The following is a 16,195-nucleotide window of genomic DNA, read 5'->3' as shown; positions in this document are numbered from 1 at the left end:
GGCTAATTTGTAAGAGAAACTTTGGATTCTGCTTGAGATAATCTGATAAAACTTTACAGTTATGAGCAATTATTTAAGGGAAGTCACTTGTTGATAGCTGTCCTTCAGTTATCAACCAGTGTGGTCAGGGTCCCTGAGGGGTCACACTGAGGGTATTCGAACTCTGTTGTAACTGAAAAAAGTTGTAAAGGGAGAGAAGCTTCATAAGACTAAATGAGAGGATAAAGAGAATGATAGGCAACTGGAACACAGCATGGTCAATTGTAATTTTCCATTTTGAGTTATATTATTACAGGACAGAATTGTTTATGGTTAGCAATTTGCATAGCTAATGCCATATGACGTTGGCAGTTACTTTTTTTTTAAGATTTTTATTTATTTGAGAGAAAGAGAGAGAGCATGAGCAGGGGGAGGGGCAGAGAGAAGGAGAATCAGGCTCCCTGCTCAGCAGGGAGCCTAACGCAGGACTCAATCCCAGGACCCTGAGATCATGACCTGAGCTGAAGGCAGATCCTTAACCGACTGAGCCATCCAGGTGCCCTGACTTTGACAGTTATGATTCCAGTGGAGTCAAGGCATATTTCCCCAGGAGGGGTAAAATACAAAAGTGGCCACTGCAGGCTGGTGCTCAGAGAAACTCCAGACTTTTTACACACTAAATCAGCCTTGAAATTCTGATGAGGCATTAACCAAGGTCCACATACCCACATACCTCCCCACATACCTTTCAGGCTGCCTTTGTCGTTTTTGTTGTCTCTACTTCTTCTCCTCTTTTTTAATTTTAATGCAATTCTCTGTGCAGGAAAAAGCAGAGTGCATGTTATTGTGTTGTTTCTTCTATAACCTCATAGGAGTGGTCCTGGCCCCTACCACTGTCTGAGACTGCACCAAGAACTGGACAAGAGAAACATCTCAGAAGACTGAAAGCCAGTCTTCACCCTCTAGAAATTTAATAATATAAGAGAGGAGATGCAGATACATCCAAACGTAAAGACTTCAGAAAAAAAAAATGTGTTGAAATTCATACATGAAATTGTCAGATATAGCTCAAGGGAATCTTAATGTTATACATTCAGTCATTCCTTATTAATTCATTTATTCTTTCTTTCATTCCACAGACATTTAGCAAATACTTACTACAGCTTCCTAAGCACTAGAGACAGAAGAGCGAAGAATACTTAACCCTGCCTCTGCCCTTGTGGAACTCTCAAAATAGTGGAGTAGAAAGACAATTAAATAAGACACAAATGCAAAATTAAAACTGTGATGTGAAGAACATGATAATATGAGAGCTAGCCATAATCAACATGACACAGTCAAGAAGGGATGACTTTCATGAGGAGACAGACACTGAACAGGAATAAACTGTGTGACTATCAGAGAATAGTTTTCCATTCAGGAGGAGAGAGCATGGTAAGAGACACTGAGAAAAAGCCAGTGTATCGGGCATGGAGAAAGTATGGGGGATATGACAGGAAATGAGATATGATGGGGAGAACTCCAACTCTGCACAATTGTAGGCCTCATTCATGAGTTTCATTTTGAGCAGAAAGCAAGAGTAGCATTTCATACTTTGAAATGATTACCCAGAAGCATCATGTCCAGTCCAGACAGAGGCAAGATAGACTTGCAGAGTCTAGAATCCAATATGGTTGGGTATAGTAAAGGCACAACCACCCTCTTAGTGTACAATAATTGCTGGGGACAGCAATATTAAGAGATGGCTTCTTGAATAGGGGCCAAACCACCACTTGGTTAAAACAGGGAAGTTTTCACTAGCTCCACTAATAAATAATGAACCCAATATCCTTTGCCTGGCCTTCACTCTTTCACATAAATTCAATATGTTAATGCATCTGTAACAAATTAAGTGTCTCTTAAAAGTCCCTTAAAAGTCTCCAAATCTTTTAAAATTTAAAGTGCCTATGGAAAACAAATAAGCAAAATCCTTGACCTTTTCTCTATTCATAAGTTAGATCAATGGTCTATGCCAAGAACCCAGAAACCTTTTTATTCCCAGAATTTTTAGAGAATTTACTTTTATGAACCCAAAGCAAAATTGGAAATCTCTTTCAAAAAACTAGCTTGCTTAGTTCACTTTTGATAATGAAGTCAAGAGAATACTAATATATACCAGTCGCTTTGCAGAATAACCTAATCTCCAAAACACACACTGACATTTGACATATGTAGCCTAGACAACCCTGGGAATTGAAGAGTAGCAATTTAAGTTGTTTATTCTTACATAATGGAAAAGGAGGGAGGGGAAGAATTTCTATTTCCCATTTGTCAGCGTCACATGTCCTTTCTGTATTCTGATGAGTATTTTCTGTAATAACCCATTAAGCTGATCTATAACGACCTATAAAATACCTGAGAGCATGCATAGAAATCCAAACAGAATCTTGGAATAGAGAGATAATAAGAGGAGAATCTTTTATAAGTACGTATAAAATAACATTTCATTTCATATTTTATTTTATTTTACTTTGGGAGAAAAAAAAAACAAAGAATGGGGAAGGAAATGCTATTACAGGGCTACCACGAGGAGTCAGCAATTTCTGAGTTTTTCAATTAAGTTGCCAATTTTCAGGCTATTACACTGCTCCCTGAATCAAAAGGATTAACAATTTTCCTCTTAGCAATTAGAAAGGTAGAATTTTACCATGGAAGCACATGGGGGAAGACTGTACAAGAAGTTAGAATTAACTAAATCTCCACGAGGACCACCCAAGAGGAGCTAAATGAGGGGTTACTTTCAAGTGAGGCTGGGATCAAAGATTGAGGGAGATTAGAACCAATAGGAGGTTAAAGAAAAACATCTGGTCCTTTGCAGTAATCACCAATAGAGAGGTGGATCTTCCTTGGGGAAAGAGCAGCCCATCTGACCACCGACCCAACAATGTGCCGCAATGTGCAGATTCTACAGGGGAGAACATCTCTGTCAATCTGTGGAACGTATTCCCAAACCAGAAAATCTGGCAGGGGCCTTTCTTCATCAGGAGAAATGTAAATGTGCAACTCAACACTGGCACTTAAAAGACACTTTTTTCCCTGCTCAGGCAACATGATCATGCTACATAGTGAGCATAACCCCTTGGCAGCTTTCCTCTAATGAAGCTCATCACTCTGAATGGTAAGGTGGACACTGACATCTTTAGAGAGCAGCTGAGAGCTGACTATCAGAAAAAGAGGTGCTGTGTGTTCATATTCATTTTAATAATCTTGGAGCTTTGTCTTACAGAATAAATGTCCATTTCTATTGAGGCAAGAGATGTTAAAGTCTTAGGGAGAAAATGAAAATACTCAGAAGAAATAAAGAAGCAGGGAAGTTTCAGTATTTTCCTAATAAAAGAAGTCTTTGATGAAAAGAGCACTTTATTTTAGAATGTCCTCGCTATTTGTAGTTTCAGCTTTTTTTAAAAAAAGAGCTTACTTTCACATGGTTTCTATACAAAGTGTAATGCTACCTTATTTCCTATTCTTCAGATGATCCTGGATAATTTATCACCCAAAGGGATAATTAATATAAAACAGCCCCTAAAATGGCAACTTTAAATGTGCCAGTTTTATCAGTTATCTCTGCATATCACATTTCCTTAGAAGAATTCCAAGGAAGAATTTTTTAAAGGATCAGAGCAAACGTGTTTGCCTGACTCCTCTATCTAAAAGGAAGGCAACTGGGACGAGATCCCGTGTGCACTTGGCCATTGGGATGTGGAGGGCAGCAGGCTGTTTCCTTAGTTGGGCCACAGAGAAGAGAGGGCTTGTACTTTCTGGGCATCGTTTGTCCACATGTTTTCATCAGTGATGAGCTTGTGTGAGGGAGAATCATAAACCATCGGGACTTTGGGACAAAGGTCTGAGATAAGACCATTTCACTTTTTCAGGGAAGAAACCAAGGTCTGAAAGAGTCATAGGTGGCAGTGGTGCCACTTCCTGCTGGTATTCATCGAGATCCCTGGTTGCAGCTCAGGACTTACCTGCATTTCCCCCATATCTCATAGTCAGTGTTCCAGTGGGCACTCAACCTCACCAGTGGCCTCCAACCTCTCCTACCTTCTGGGGCAGCAAGGACTAGATAACCTCAGCTCCAGTTAGTGCTGGGGACCAGAAGAAGGGAGGAAACTAGAGCCAGGAGGCACTGGCTTCGAGCTTTCTCCCCACTTATAAGTGGGTTTCCCTCCTAGGCTAGCTAAATGTTGCACCCTTCGACTTGTCTTATTTTCTTCTTTGGACTTGGGTATATAATATTGAGAATTATCATATTCCTCAGTTTGTGGCTCACTAGCATCTGTTTATGTAAAGCCCTCTCTCTCTTTTTAAGTTTTGTTATCTTCCCTCTTTATCTTTCATTCCCCACTCCATTGTCCTTCGTCCCATAGGCAGTCCTTCTAGGGTGTTTACTCTATGTCCTTGGATATCCACATGTCCTTGGATAATTTAGCATTGTTTTGTGCAGTACCTGTTTTAATTTACATAAATAATATTGCATGAAGCTCTCCTTCTGTCACTTTTTCACTCAAAGTTCTTTTATTAAGACCCATCAATGCTCCTGTATGTAGCTCTGGTTTATTACTTCAAACTGCTGTATATTCTCACATAGAATGCATCCCAACACTTTTCTTATCCACTATTTCCAGGAATGGATACTTAGGCTGCCACCAGTCCCAGATACCATAGTAATACTGCTTTGAATATTCTCCTTTGTACCTCTTCAGACAATGAAAGCATTTCTTTTGCGGGATATATCTGAGTAAGACTACTGGGTCATGGGAAAGATGTATATTTATTTTCACTTCGTATTTGCGTGCTAATCTCCAGAATGTCTGTCCTACCTGTAATATAGAATTCTCCCATCCCTATTAGCATCTGGTATTGCATGACTTTCTAATTATTGCCAGCCAGTCTTCCCTCTTCATTAATTATAAGACTTTTGATATGGTAATTTAAATCATTATTTTATGCTGTATTTTCTATTTCATGAAATTATACTTAATGACCAAATACAGGAAAATTTCATGTGCAGCTTAAATGGGTATTGGGAATAACCCAATGTCCTGATTAATGGAGAGCTATCTGTAGGGCATACCCAGGTTACCATTTTCAAAGAAAGTGAACAACCTGTAATTGTTAAAAAGAATAAAAGAAAAAAAAAAAACCTTTGTGAGCATAGTTAGTTCTCATAGGAATTCAGAAGTCACTTCAGGATTAAGTATTATCTATAGACTATCATCATGAAAATTAGCCCTCACTGAAGATATATCAGCAAAGAAATCACTTTGTTTTACAATAGGAAACAATTTTGGAAGATTCAGCGGACATATTTATGATTTCCATGTCATCCCACCCCCACTCCTGCACACTCCTCTGGAAATTGCTCTCCAACCATGGTCCATCCTGAAGGAGTGGTCCTAAGGCCATGTTAATACCACATGATCCTGGTCCCTGGCCACATTTTATAGGATGAGAGAAATTCATTGATCTAACATCAAACTCACTGATAATTTGGATTAAACCAGCAGGAAACTTATGACCTTGAACTGAGTTGGAGCCAATTAGACACAGTGAGTGCCAGAATTAGCACCTGGGCAAGACAGACCTGATGTCATGAGAGGGCAGAAATTAAAAAATTGCAGAGGTTTCTGATTTGCAGGAAGGAGTACAGATTACCACTCAGCTGTGAGTACATGAATCAGCTGGGAAGGAACCTTATTGGGAAGAACTCCTTCACCTAACTGCCACTCTATAAGAAATAAGGCCAATTAGATATTCTACTTCAAAGACAAGATGCATCAATCTCAGGCAAGGGGACTGACTTTCAGGACTCTGTTCTCTTCATTTCTCCAGAACTCCCTCCAACCAGGCACCATCCACCATGTTTGAGGGAAAATGGAACATCTGAGCCTCCACTATGCCCCACTTGTTAGAAGTAAGCTTTGATAAGTTAGTCTCAAGGAAATGGTTAGGGAAAAGAGAGACAAAAGAGAGCTGCATATGATCTTTACAGGGAGCAACTCCAGCTTCTAAAGAGTCAACCAGAGTATGGATGATTCAAATACATCCTGAACAGGAGTGCCTGGCAGGCTCAGTCAGTGAAGCGTGTACCTCTTGATCTTGGGGCTATAGGTGTGAGCCCCCATATTGGGTGTAGAGATTGCTTAGGAATAAAATCTTAAAAAAAAAATCCGGAACCTACTGGAATGTCCAAGCTAAAAGGGACCTAAACATAATATAACTCATATATTTAATAATATGTTTTTAACAACCAAATAGTGTTCTTCCACATGGAAGATGCTCCAAATATTATTTTTGAACAGAATCAATTGACTTGGTGGAAATTATTCAAGCTGTGGAGAAGGGTGTAGGAGGAAATAAAAAATGAAAGACCTGTAGTTGTAGGGAATTACTTTCTTAGCAACCAGAAAACTTCTGGGATGGCCTTATCTCCTCAGCAACATTTTGACAAGTGAACCAGTAACTCTCCATTTACCACTGTGAATTAGATGCTTCCAAATCATTGGCTCTATAAATTAATAAGCTAAGTAGACGGTCATGTTTTCCCTTATCCCTAAACATTTTTCAGATGGCAGAGTGAGGTGGTTAAAGGAATGGGCCATAGATTGGACTATTGATGTTTTAATCCTGGGTTATTTCCCCAGCTACAATATTGAACAAGTTACTCAACTTCTCTACACTTTGATTTACTCATGTATATAGTAGAGATAATAATAGTGCTTTCCTCACAGGGCTGTTGAGGGGATTGGTGCCTGGGAGATAAGGGTTCAGTTTGTTGGCTATTATTATTTTGGTAACAGCACCATGATTTTCCTTCAGGGAACCACCATTTCATTCTTAGTCCAGTTAACTGAGGTGGACTGATTCCCTACTTTAGCTTCTCAGATATTGCCAGAGTAATTTCTTTGAGAGTCAAGGTCAGGGCCTTTTGATTTGAAGAGGCATTTTGTTTTCACCGGCATTTGCTAAGCTAATGATAGATAATAAGCCTGGAGCCACTAGGAATCATCAAATTGAAAGGTCTTGCCTGAGGATTAAGCCAAAATGGAAAACAAAAACAAAAACAAAAAAACCCAGAGGTGAATGCCAGCAAGAGATCAAATATTTATAACATTATTAAAGCCTCTGGATCTAACTGTACCTGAAACTAGTAACCTGATCTCCGTAGAACTCCTAATTGTGTGAACCAATAAATTCTCTTCTTTGCTTATCTAATGTAAATTGGAATTCTGTTATTTATAATGGAGGAAGGGTTAAGTAATATAGTAAATTGTGGTTTAAAAAATTTGGAGCTAAGTAATTCATTTCTTAATTAATTCATCCAAGATTTGCATTGAGTACCTACTTTGTGTTAGACACTGTGCTGGGTACTGTGATACAGTATTGAACAAACTAATATTTTCATTCCAGCATGGGAAGACAGTCAAGAAATAAAATTTTGAGACTGAACTACATGAAATTGTAGGTCATTTTTGTAGGTCAAATACATGAAATATTGACAATTGCACATGGTTCAGCCTAATACCTAAATGTCATATACAGGTAATGTTTATCATAAAAAGTTCTATGTTCTGAGGTAAACCCTGTTGCTGGTTTCTAATCAAATCATGAGGTTTCTAGTTTTACCTCTTCCTTCCACAGATCCTCACTCTTCCTGCCCTCATTTCCTCTATCATGAATTAACTCTGGGTAATATTATAAACTTTGTTTCATCATGGCAAAGAGATACAACCACCTTAGAATCACTTAGATCCCTTACACCTTTAAATCCACATGGCTAACCAATCCTGGGGCCATATTATCCTTCATAGGTTGTCAGTGACAGCCTAGCTCACTACCTACTTCTCCTAACTTCTTTACCTACTTGATCCCAAAATTGCTCATTTATTTATTTATTCAAGTTTTTATTTAAATTCTAGTTAACATATAGTATAATATTAGTTTCCAGAGTAGAATTTAGTAATTCATCACTTACATATAACACCTAGTGCTCATCACAAGTGAACTCCTTAATACCCATCACCCATTTAGCACATCCCCAAACCACTTCTTCTCCAGGAACATTCAGTTTCTTCTCTATTATTGAAGGAGTCTGATTTATGGCTTGCCTCTCTCCCTTTTTTTTCCCCTATGTTCACCTGTTTTGTTTCTTAAATGCCACATATGAGTGAAATCAGATAGTATTGTCTTTATCTGACTGACTTACTTCATTTAGCATAATACATTCTAGCTCCATCCACATTGTTGCAAATGACAAGACTTGATTCTTTTTTATGGTTGGGCAATATCCCATTGTATGTAAATACCACAACTTCTTTATCCATTCATCAGTCGGGGGACATTTGGACTCTTTCCATAATCTGTCTATTTTTGATAATGCTGCTATAAAAATCAAGGCACACGTGCCCCTTCGAATCAGTATTATTTTATCTTTTGGATAAATACCTAGTAATGCAATTGCTGGATCATAGGGTAGTACTATTTTTAACTTTTTGAGGAACCTCCATACTGTTTTCCAGAGTGGCTGCACCAGGTTGCATTTCCACCAACAGTGTAAGGGGGTTTCCCTTACTCCAAATCTTTGCCAACATCTGTTGTTTCCTGAGTTATTAATTTTAGCCATTCTGACAGGTGTGAGGTGATATCTCATTTTAGTTTTGATTTGTATTTCCCTGATGATGAATAATGTTGATCCATGTGTCTGTTAGCCATCTGTAAATCTCCTTTGGAAAAATGTCTATTCATGGCTTCTCCAACATGGCCCCTTTATAATTGATATCACTTGGTACTTTCTCTACCTGTTTTTAGTCTGAATTCTTGATTCCTGTTCAGTTGTTCATTCCTTTCCTTCCTAACCTAGAACACCTGGCCATCCCCATCATCTGTAGTTTGGGAGAGGGTTACATCTTGCCTAGCTGGTAGGGGGCTTAACAGGACTGAATCTGGCAGGAAATCTATTTATATTTGGAGTGACAGTAAAATCGGAGTAGTGGTGGGGTGGGGCAGAGAGACAAGCTGGGTGGCCTGAGGATGTGGACTCTGAGACAGAGATAGGATGGAGCTTATTGGGTTCTGGAGGACAACATCAATAGAGAAGAAGAGAAGAGACAGAAAGGAAGCAGGACTAGGTAGAGGGAGAATTTGAGCTACAGTGCAGTCCTAATGGAAGCTGTAAGAAGCCTGCAGGGTGTTCTGAAGATAGGATGACCCTTAAGACTTGTTTTGAATTGAGGTGAAAGAGTAAGGCCTTAATATTCAGAGCATGGTAGCTCAAGATACCTGTTACCTTGGTGCTAATATATATCAGCAATATTCACATTGTTTAAAGTATGTTTTATCACCTAAATTTTAACTACAATCTTTTCCATTTATTGTCAAGCCCTCTTGGTCCGTAAGTATGTATTGTCCTTAAAAGCCAATCAAAGCCTTATCGAAAGCATGAATTAAAAAGTGAGTAATTCATGATTAAAGGAAATGAAACAAGTCTATAATTCATATTCTCTACAGAACCATTTATGTTTAAAGAAGGAATTTGAACATTTCATTGCCAATATTTAAGATAGTTTCACATTTTTCACATTTTAATCTTTCAACAAATGTTGAAGAGGTAGTTTATACTAAACATTATAGGTATGCAAATGAAAAATCACACTTAGTGTCAAGAAATTTGCCTTCTAGTTGTAGGTCACACAAACAAATAATTCTGATGCAATTCAGGTTGTGTCACTAATGTAGAATCACCTCAAATACCCCAAGAATTGGGAGGCTTGAGTCTCTATTAGATAAGGGGTGGGGTGGAATGCTTTGGGGAGGCAGTACACTTTACCTGGGCTATAGAAGATGAGTTGGGCTTAAATGAAGCTTGTGAGATGTTCCAAGCTGAAATAAAGTCATGGACAGAGGAAGAGAAAGTCATGTGAATTAGCTGGATGATGGTGTAAATTTGTGGAATGGCAAGAGATAACACTGGAATATAGGTTCACCTTAGTCAGGCTCTGGAAATGTCCAAGCAAGTTTTAAATACCAGACACCTGAGTCTTAAGAGAAAAAAACTGTAGTATTCTAACTTGTGATGACTAAAAATGAAAATGGGTTGAATTATAAACAACCCATTTTGTTGTTTGTTGTTTGATGGGAATGATTTGAGATTTGGAATAAAACTTAGGAATAACAAGAATAAACAATATCTTTACTAAAATATTTTACTTACTATCAGTTTTGTCCTTCAGAAGTAAAGCCAACCGTGGCTGAACCTCAGCTCCAAGAGTCAATAAGTTCTAATTCATTTTTATCATACCCTTAGTTTTCAGCTGGATCCATTCTAGATTATCTGCAGTATTTTTGCGATAGCCTTGCGGCTCACACTGGGCAGGAAGGTGGACCTGTTGCATTAGAGCAGTACAGCCCCAAGTTTCTTTTGAAGAAATCCATGATTAATGTGTTCTCACATCTCCCTCAGCAGGTTACACATTGGAAAGGTCTTTCCAAGGCCTTTCTGAAAAAAGAAAAAAAAAAAAAAGTGCAGGGCTGGGTAGATTCATGAATGTCTTCTAGCTCCAGGAAAGCCATCCAGACTGGAGATTTGCCAAAGGGCATACTTTGGCTTCTTGCCAGTATTTTGTAGTGGGGAAACATTATGTGGAGGGACTTCCTTTGCTTTAGTGAAAGCTTACTAAAGGTCAGAAAATTATCCATTTTACCCACACACAGAGTCTGACATTCACAGATTTATTGTGGCTCAGGAATTCATGACATATCCTTAGAGTTTACCCTGGATGACAAAGAAAGTAGAAACATGATAATGAAATCATTAGATACAAACATTAGTCTTTTCTGCACTTTTTCCTCACACTGTCCTCTCCACCCAAAAAAAGTATAAGTAATGATTTGATTTGTTTCATTTTATAATTCTTTAAATAACTTCTAAAAATATTTTTCCAACAGAAACATAATACCATCTGGTTCATAATAGCTAAACCTCATGTACCAAAGCATAAATATAATCATTTTTCTTTAGATTTTCAATTAGGTTATTATATTTATAGTTTTACTTTTAAACTATGCTTTTTAAACAAAATATTTGACATTAAGGACAAGAAATATCACAATGTCAGATTGGTTACTTCTACCCGCTTTTTTCCATTCTCTTTCCTTTTTACATTACATGCTGAAGTTAAAGAAAATTGATGTCTTACTGTTGTTCTTTCTGAAATAAACAGGAAAAATCGTGCACACTGTCAAACTTTAGCAAAGCAATGAGTGGAGTTTTATTTTTTCTGCAATAAAAAAATTGTTTTAAAGATTTTATTTATTTACTCGTGAGAGACACAGAGAGAGAGGCAGAAACACAGGCAGAAGGAGAAGCAGGCTCCATGCAAGGAGCCCGATGCCGGACTCGATCCCAGACTCCGGGATCACGCCCTGAGTGAAGGCAGACACTCAACCACTGAGCCACCCAGGCGTCCCTCCACAATTAAAATCTACCTCATCTTTTTCATTCAATACCAGGCCTAAGACCACCAACCTAGAAACAACTTCTCATTTTAATAGCTCCCATTAATATCTATGAAAACACAGTAAATGCATAATTTTCAAATCAGGATATGGAGCCACAAGAAGTGAATTATTTATATGGACTACATAAAAGTAATCTAGCAATACTAATGCTTGCCAAACAAAAGTATCCTTTATAATTTTCATTCGCTCCACAAAGATTCATTTTAAGTCCTACCACGTGCTTTGTATCAAGGCACAAGTTTTAAGGGACATGAGATACATAACATGCAATTCCTGTCCTAGAAACTAGACTCCTGTTGGGGAAAGCACACAAGTATGTGTACACACATGCTTACACATACACAAAATACCCAGCCATATGGGATTAAGGGTTCAATAGCAGTTACAATACACAATGGGCATGGTGGTTCAGAGGAAATAAGGATCATCATTATTTCTAACAGTCTCAAAAGTTGTCATGGAAATAGTGGGCATTTTTCCAAAGGATAAACCAATGTCAAGGACTCCATTCTTCATAGATGTATACATGCCATTGAAAAGAAAATTCTGTTGATGCTCTGTTACCCTGGATAAATATTTTTATACCTTAACATCCCTCTTTTTTCTCTCTCTTCTCCCCACCCCACACCCATCAGCTGCTTGTGCTTATAGTGGCTGTTGCTATGATTCCTATGTATCCTGCCAGAAATCCTTAAGCAAAAGTGATTCTTAATCTCTGAGCACCAGAGAAAATGATGTTACGTTAATGACACATTGTTCTGTACAAAGGAAACAGCCTTCTCAGAGTCAGGAAAGGGACATATATATATGCATGGATATTCTGAGGAAATTTTACTTGGAGTTACTTATAAGCTATCCTTTGTATTTTTCTTTCCTGAACACAAATCATCTTACTTCAGAGTGACTTATCTTTGTGAATGGATGACTAAGCTAGATGGAAACCAATTATTCATACTTTGTAGTTAAGTTTTCCGAGTATTTCTGAACTGGCATATTTAATCAATTTTTTTCCTGAGCTTTATTATTTTAATTATTAATTAGAACCAACACTAGAAGACTGTATTATATGATTAAGAACTTGACTTGCACATAAAGGTGAGGAAATCAAAACCAGATAGAAACCACAGGACCTTCATAACAGAGTGCACATTGCTTTTGTTTTCAACGCCCCCCACCCCACCCCGGGGTTTTAGAACCTCAACCAATGAGGTACTACAACTCCATCATGAGATAATGGCGTATCATCTGAGATGGGTAGAGTTCAGAGTAGATATTAGAGTTAACATAATCAAGAAGCTCTTCCGAATGTAGAAAAGAATTCTATTTTCCTTCAAAACCCTTTTCTGCATTGTTTTCCTCAGACCTCAACTAAAATTGGGATGTTTCACACATGCGTTAAGTCTTATTTGGAGAAGTCAAACCATGTATCTTTTCTTAACAAACTGTCTTCTTTCTGCACCAGCACATGGATGTCCTTTCCAAGTACCAAGCCAAAAAAGAAATCAATTTACAGCCTGTTATTCAAATGAGGCCAGCTGTGAATTCCTCTCTGTGCAGGGAGGTTTTATGGTCATCCATTCTTGAAAAGTTGACAGTTGTTCAAGAAATATGTGTTAATTTTACCAATTGAAATTTTATTTATTAAGAAATTCCATGTATTCAGAAAGATATATGACTTGGGTAGGCTAGCTTTTTTGAAAATGAGCAATCCAGATTTGGAGGAACTGTAAGAACCAACTTTCCAGACAAGATGCCCCTTCAACTAATGAAACTGAATTTATTTTACCACTGGGGTTAGTGATAGCCCAGATCTTATTTTAAGCTATGTGTCTATGACCTATCAAAGAGCTGGAAGACTTTGTAACATTTCTGAGGTTACGAAAAGGGGCCTATGGCTCAAAAAGATGTACAGCCATGAAACACACAGGTAAGACATGAGATTAGACAAGGACTACAAGAATCCACTTCTCAATTTTGCTCATCTTTATTGCTACTTTATCCAATGAAGTTAATCTTCAGTGACTAATTGAGCATCATTAGATGTCACACAAGTGAATTCATTTCAGAGTCTACAGGAGCTAAGATGGTAGTACAAAGAATTCCAAGCTTCTAAAAAAAGGGCTATGGAAACATAAGGGAATTTTACTAACTTCTTCCTCTAAGAACCTGCTTTTATATTTCCCTTTCTGTCATTATCCACCTCCCACCCCCCATGAGTCACTCTTTTCTATGGTCAATTGGGTTACCACCCAAACCCACAGTGACACCTGCTGGCCAAGCAGGAATGGCAATACAGTCTCGGCAAAGGCCTCTGAGTCCAGTGGCATAAACAAATAAGTCTATTGAAACAAATATTAAGTACTATAATATTATTTTAGAAACTTAGCGAGAAAAAATTGAGTGAGCATTGTCTTTCCGTGAGCAGCTTGGGAGGGGGTAGCTTTGCAGGGAAATCAGCCTGAACCATTATAAATATAAATTTTAAGGATTTTATATGTTTTGACCTCATGAAAATGAGCCCTAAATACATCCTGCACCTAGAACCAATTATTCAGCGTTAAGAACATTGTTGTGCTAGTTACTCTTGGAAGGTGATTTTTTACGTAGGTTTGTTTATCTATCTATCTATCTATCTATCTATCTATTTATTTATTTATTCACGAGAGACACACACACACACAAAGAGAGAGAGAGAGAGGCAGAGACACAGGCAGAGGGAGAAGCAGGCACCATCCAGGGAGCCTGACACAGGACTCCATCCCGGGTCTCCAGGATCACGCCTTGGGCTGAAGGCAGCGCTAAACCGCTGAGCCACCCGGGTTGCCCTACATAGGTTTTTATCAGCTACACTGATGGTCCAAAATGTTTTATGTAGCATTAACTTTAAAAATTCCCAAAAGAAATACATGCACATTTTTTTCCTTCAAAAGAGGAAGGAAAGGATTAGAGCTCCAACACAAAGGGTTAAAACTATAGGTTGAAGACATTCTTTTCTGTCTCTTCTCAAGAACTTCCAATTCTTGAATTCTTTACTGAAGAATATTCATATTTTGTTAATCTTTGGAATTTATACATTGGTTATTTTGGCTGGGTACATTTTTGAGGATGTTTGCTTTGTTTTAAGTAAATCCGTTTCTGACTTGAAAGTACAAATTCTAGTAAAAACAAAGAAAACAGGAATATTTTTTAACATTCATACATTTTCTTAAAATATTTACACTTTTCATTTGAAGGTTAAGTCCCAGGAAAAATCCTCCATACACATGTTCATATTTGAACCAGAAGGTTGTCCCTGAGGACTTGTAGCAGCAAATGTGTATTGGACAAAAATGTTGGCCTTCTTCATCCTTACTTTGTGTTCTAAAAGCCAAAACTTCATTTTAGCATGACCTTAGAAGAATAGTGATACTTTTAGCATTTCCTGGTATTTGGTGGAAAGAATGTTTTTATTTGACTGTGGATGTCACTTGGTTTACAGGAAAGATTTGGTAACGTGTTCATGCCAGTACTGCACTTACCCCAAATTTCTTGCTATGTAAGAAGAACACATGTCAAAGCTCACTGTTTGTTAAATGGAAAAGATTCAGTACACCAGAAGCTTCTATTATAAACATTGTGACTTCGTGCAATTTACAAAATGTTCTATCTCCATTAAACAATAAACCCTTGACCCCAGAGCTCAGTTTCGGGATTCTGCGATTTGAGAAGGTAGACATAATGGATGGCAATAATAAATGAAAAGTTCAAGAGGTTAAGAAAAACTGTTTAATTATTTCTCTAGAGTGTGGGCTGCAGAAGCCTTGCATGCCTGTCTTCTTGTGGAAATGCTGGATGGAAGGAGTCCACCAGTGCAGCCCAGACAGGGCATTAAAGCAGGTTACTGGCCCTCAGCTGTGTTTATGAACAAATGGTCTCTAGATACCCTTCCATCTCTGAACCTTGCAGTTATTGCCAGCGGAGATCCAGTGCCAGTCCCAGGGCTCAACATCTGTTTTCCAAAGAGCTTGGATTTGTTAGCATGAGAAATTCATTGCTCATAGTTGCTTCCCAGCTGTGGCACTCGTGAGTGTAGGCTTTTTTTGCCTTATTTATTTGTAAAAAACCATGTCTGTCCTCTCTTGGAGACTCTCTTACATAACCAGTCCTGGACACAGGCTGTTGTGCTCTCAATCCCAGACCCTTAAATTGCCTTGTTAAGCTAAAGAGCTCCTCCTTTAAAACCTCCTCATTTGAACTTCACAAGTTTAGGGGTGGGAGTGAGGGGACAGTGTCCCACATGAAGGAAGGACCCAAGGCACCACATTCTTTAAATCAGATGCCCAAGAAATAAGCCAAGTCTATAGACTGGGGATTTGGTTGAAGAAATAGTCAAGGGGATGCTCTCAATGGTGTTTTGGAGGCCAGGTGCAAAGCCTTCCCAGAAGAGAATGACCAGAGCAATCTGCTGGGAATTCCTCACAGAATCTGTAGTGTGCTTAGAGCAGGAGCCAGTAAAGAATACATAATAGGTCTAGATCCAGGATTTTAAGGTTAGCAGACAGGCATACTTGGCTGCCAGATGAATGTGAATTCTTGAGAGTTTCCTATCCCTCAGCTCATCCCCAAAATGCTTACAGTAAAATGCTATCTGTCTGATTCCATCTAGGCTTGCAGAAACTGG

The 16,195-nt window shown here is 38.3% G+C and overlaps 1 long non-coding RNA gene across 5 annotated transcripts in view; it reads left to right on the top strand.

The window, feature by feature from the left end:
* LOC140639396 (uncharacterized) overlaps nt 1–16,195 on the top strand; it is a 103,630-nt gene that overhangs the window by 73,053 nt on the left and 14,382 nt on the right. For 3 of the 5 annotated variants that reach the window (XR_012036129.1, XR_012036126.1, XR_012036124.1), the window contains 2 exons: nt 1,119–1,413; nt 2,837–3,287. The exons of the other annotated variants lie outside the window; for them this stretch is intronic. This is a non-coding gene — a long non-coding RNA (uncharacterized lncRNA). Of the gene's footprint in view, nt 1–1,118; nt 1,414–2,836; nt 3,288–16,195 lie in introns of those variants that run through there. 5 annotated transcript variants of the gene reach the window in all.

The sequence above is a fragment of the Canis lupus genome, chromosome 9 (genome assembly GCF_048164855.1).
Source record: "Canis lupus baileyi chromosome 9, mCanLup2.hap1, whole genome shotgun sequence".
Classification (NCBI taxonomy): domain Eukaryota; kingdom Metazoa; phylum Chordata; class Mammalia; order Carnivora; family Canidae; genus Canis; species Canis lupus.
The sequence above is the reverse complement of the archived record's forward strand: the minus strand, read 5'-3'. Positions and strand labels throughout refer to the sequence as shown.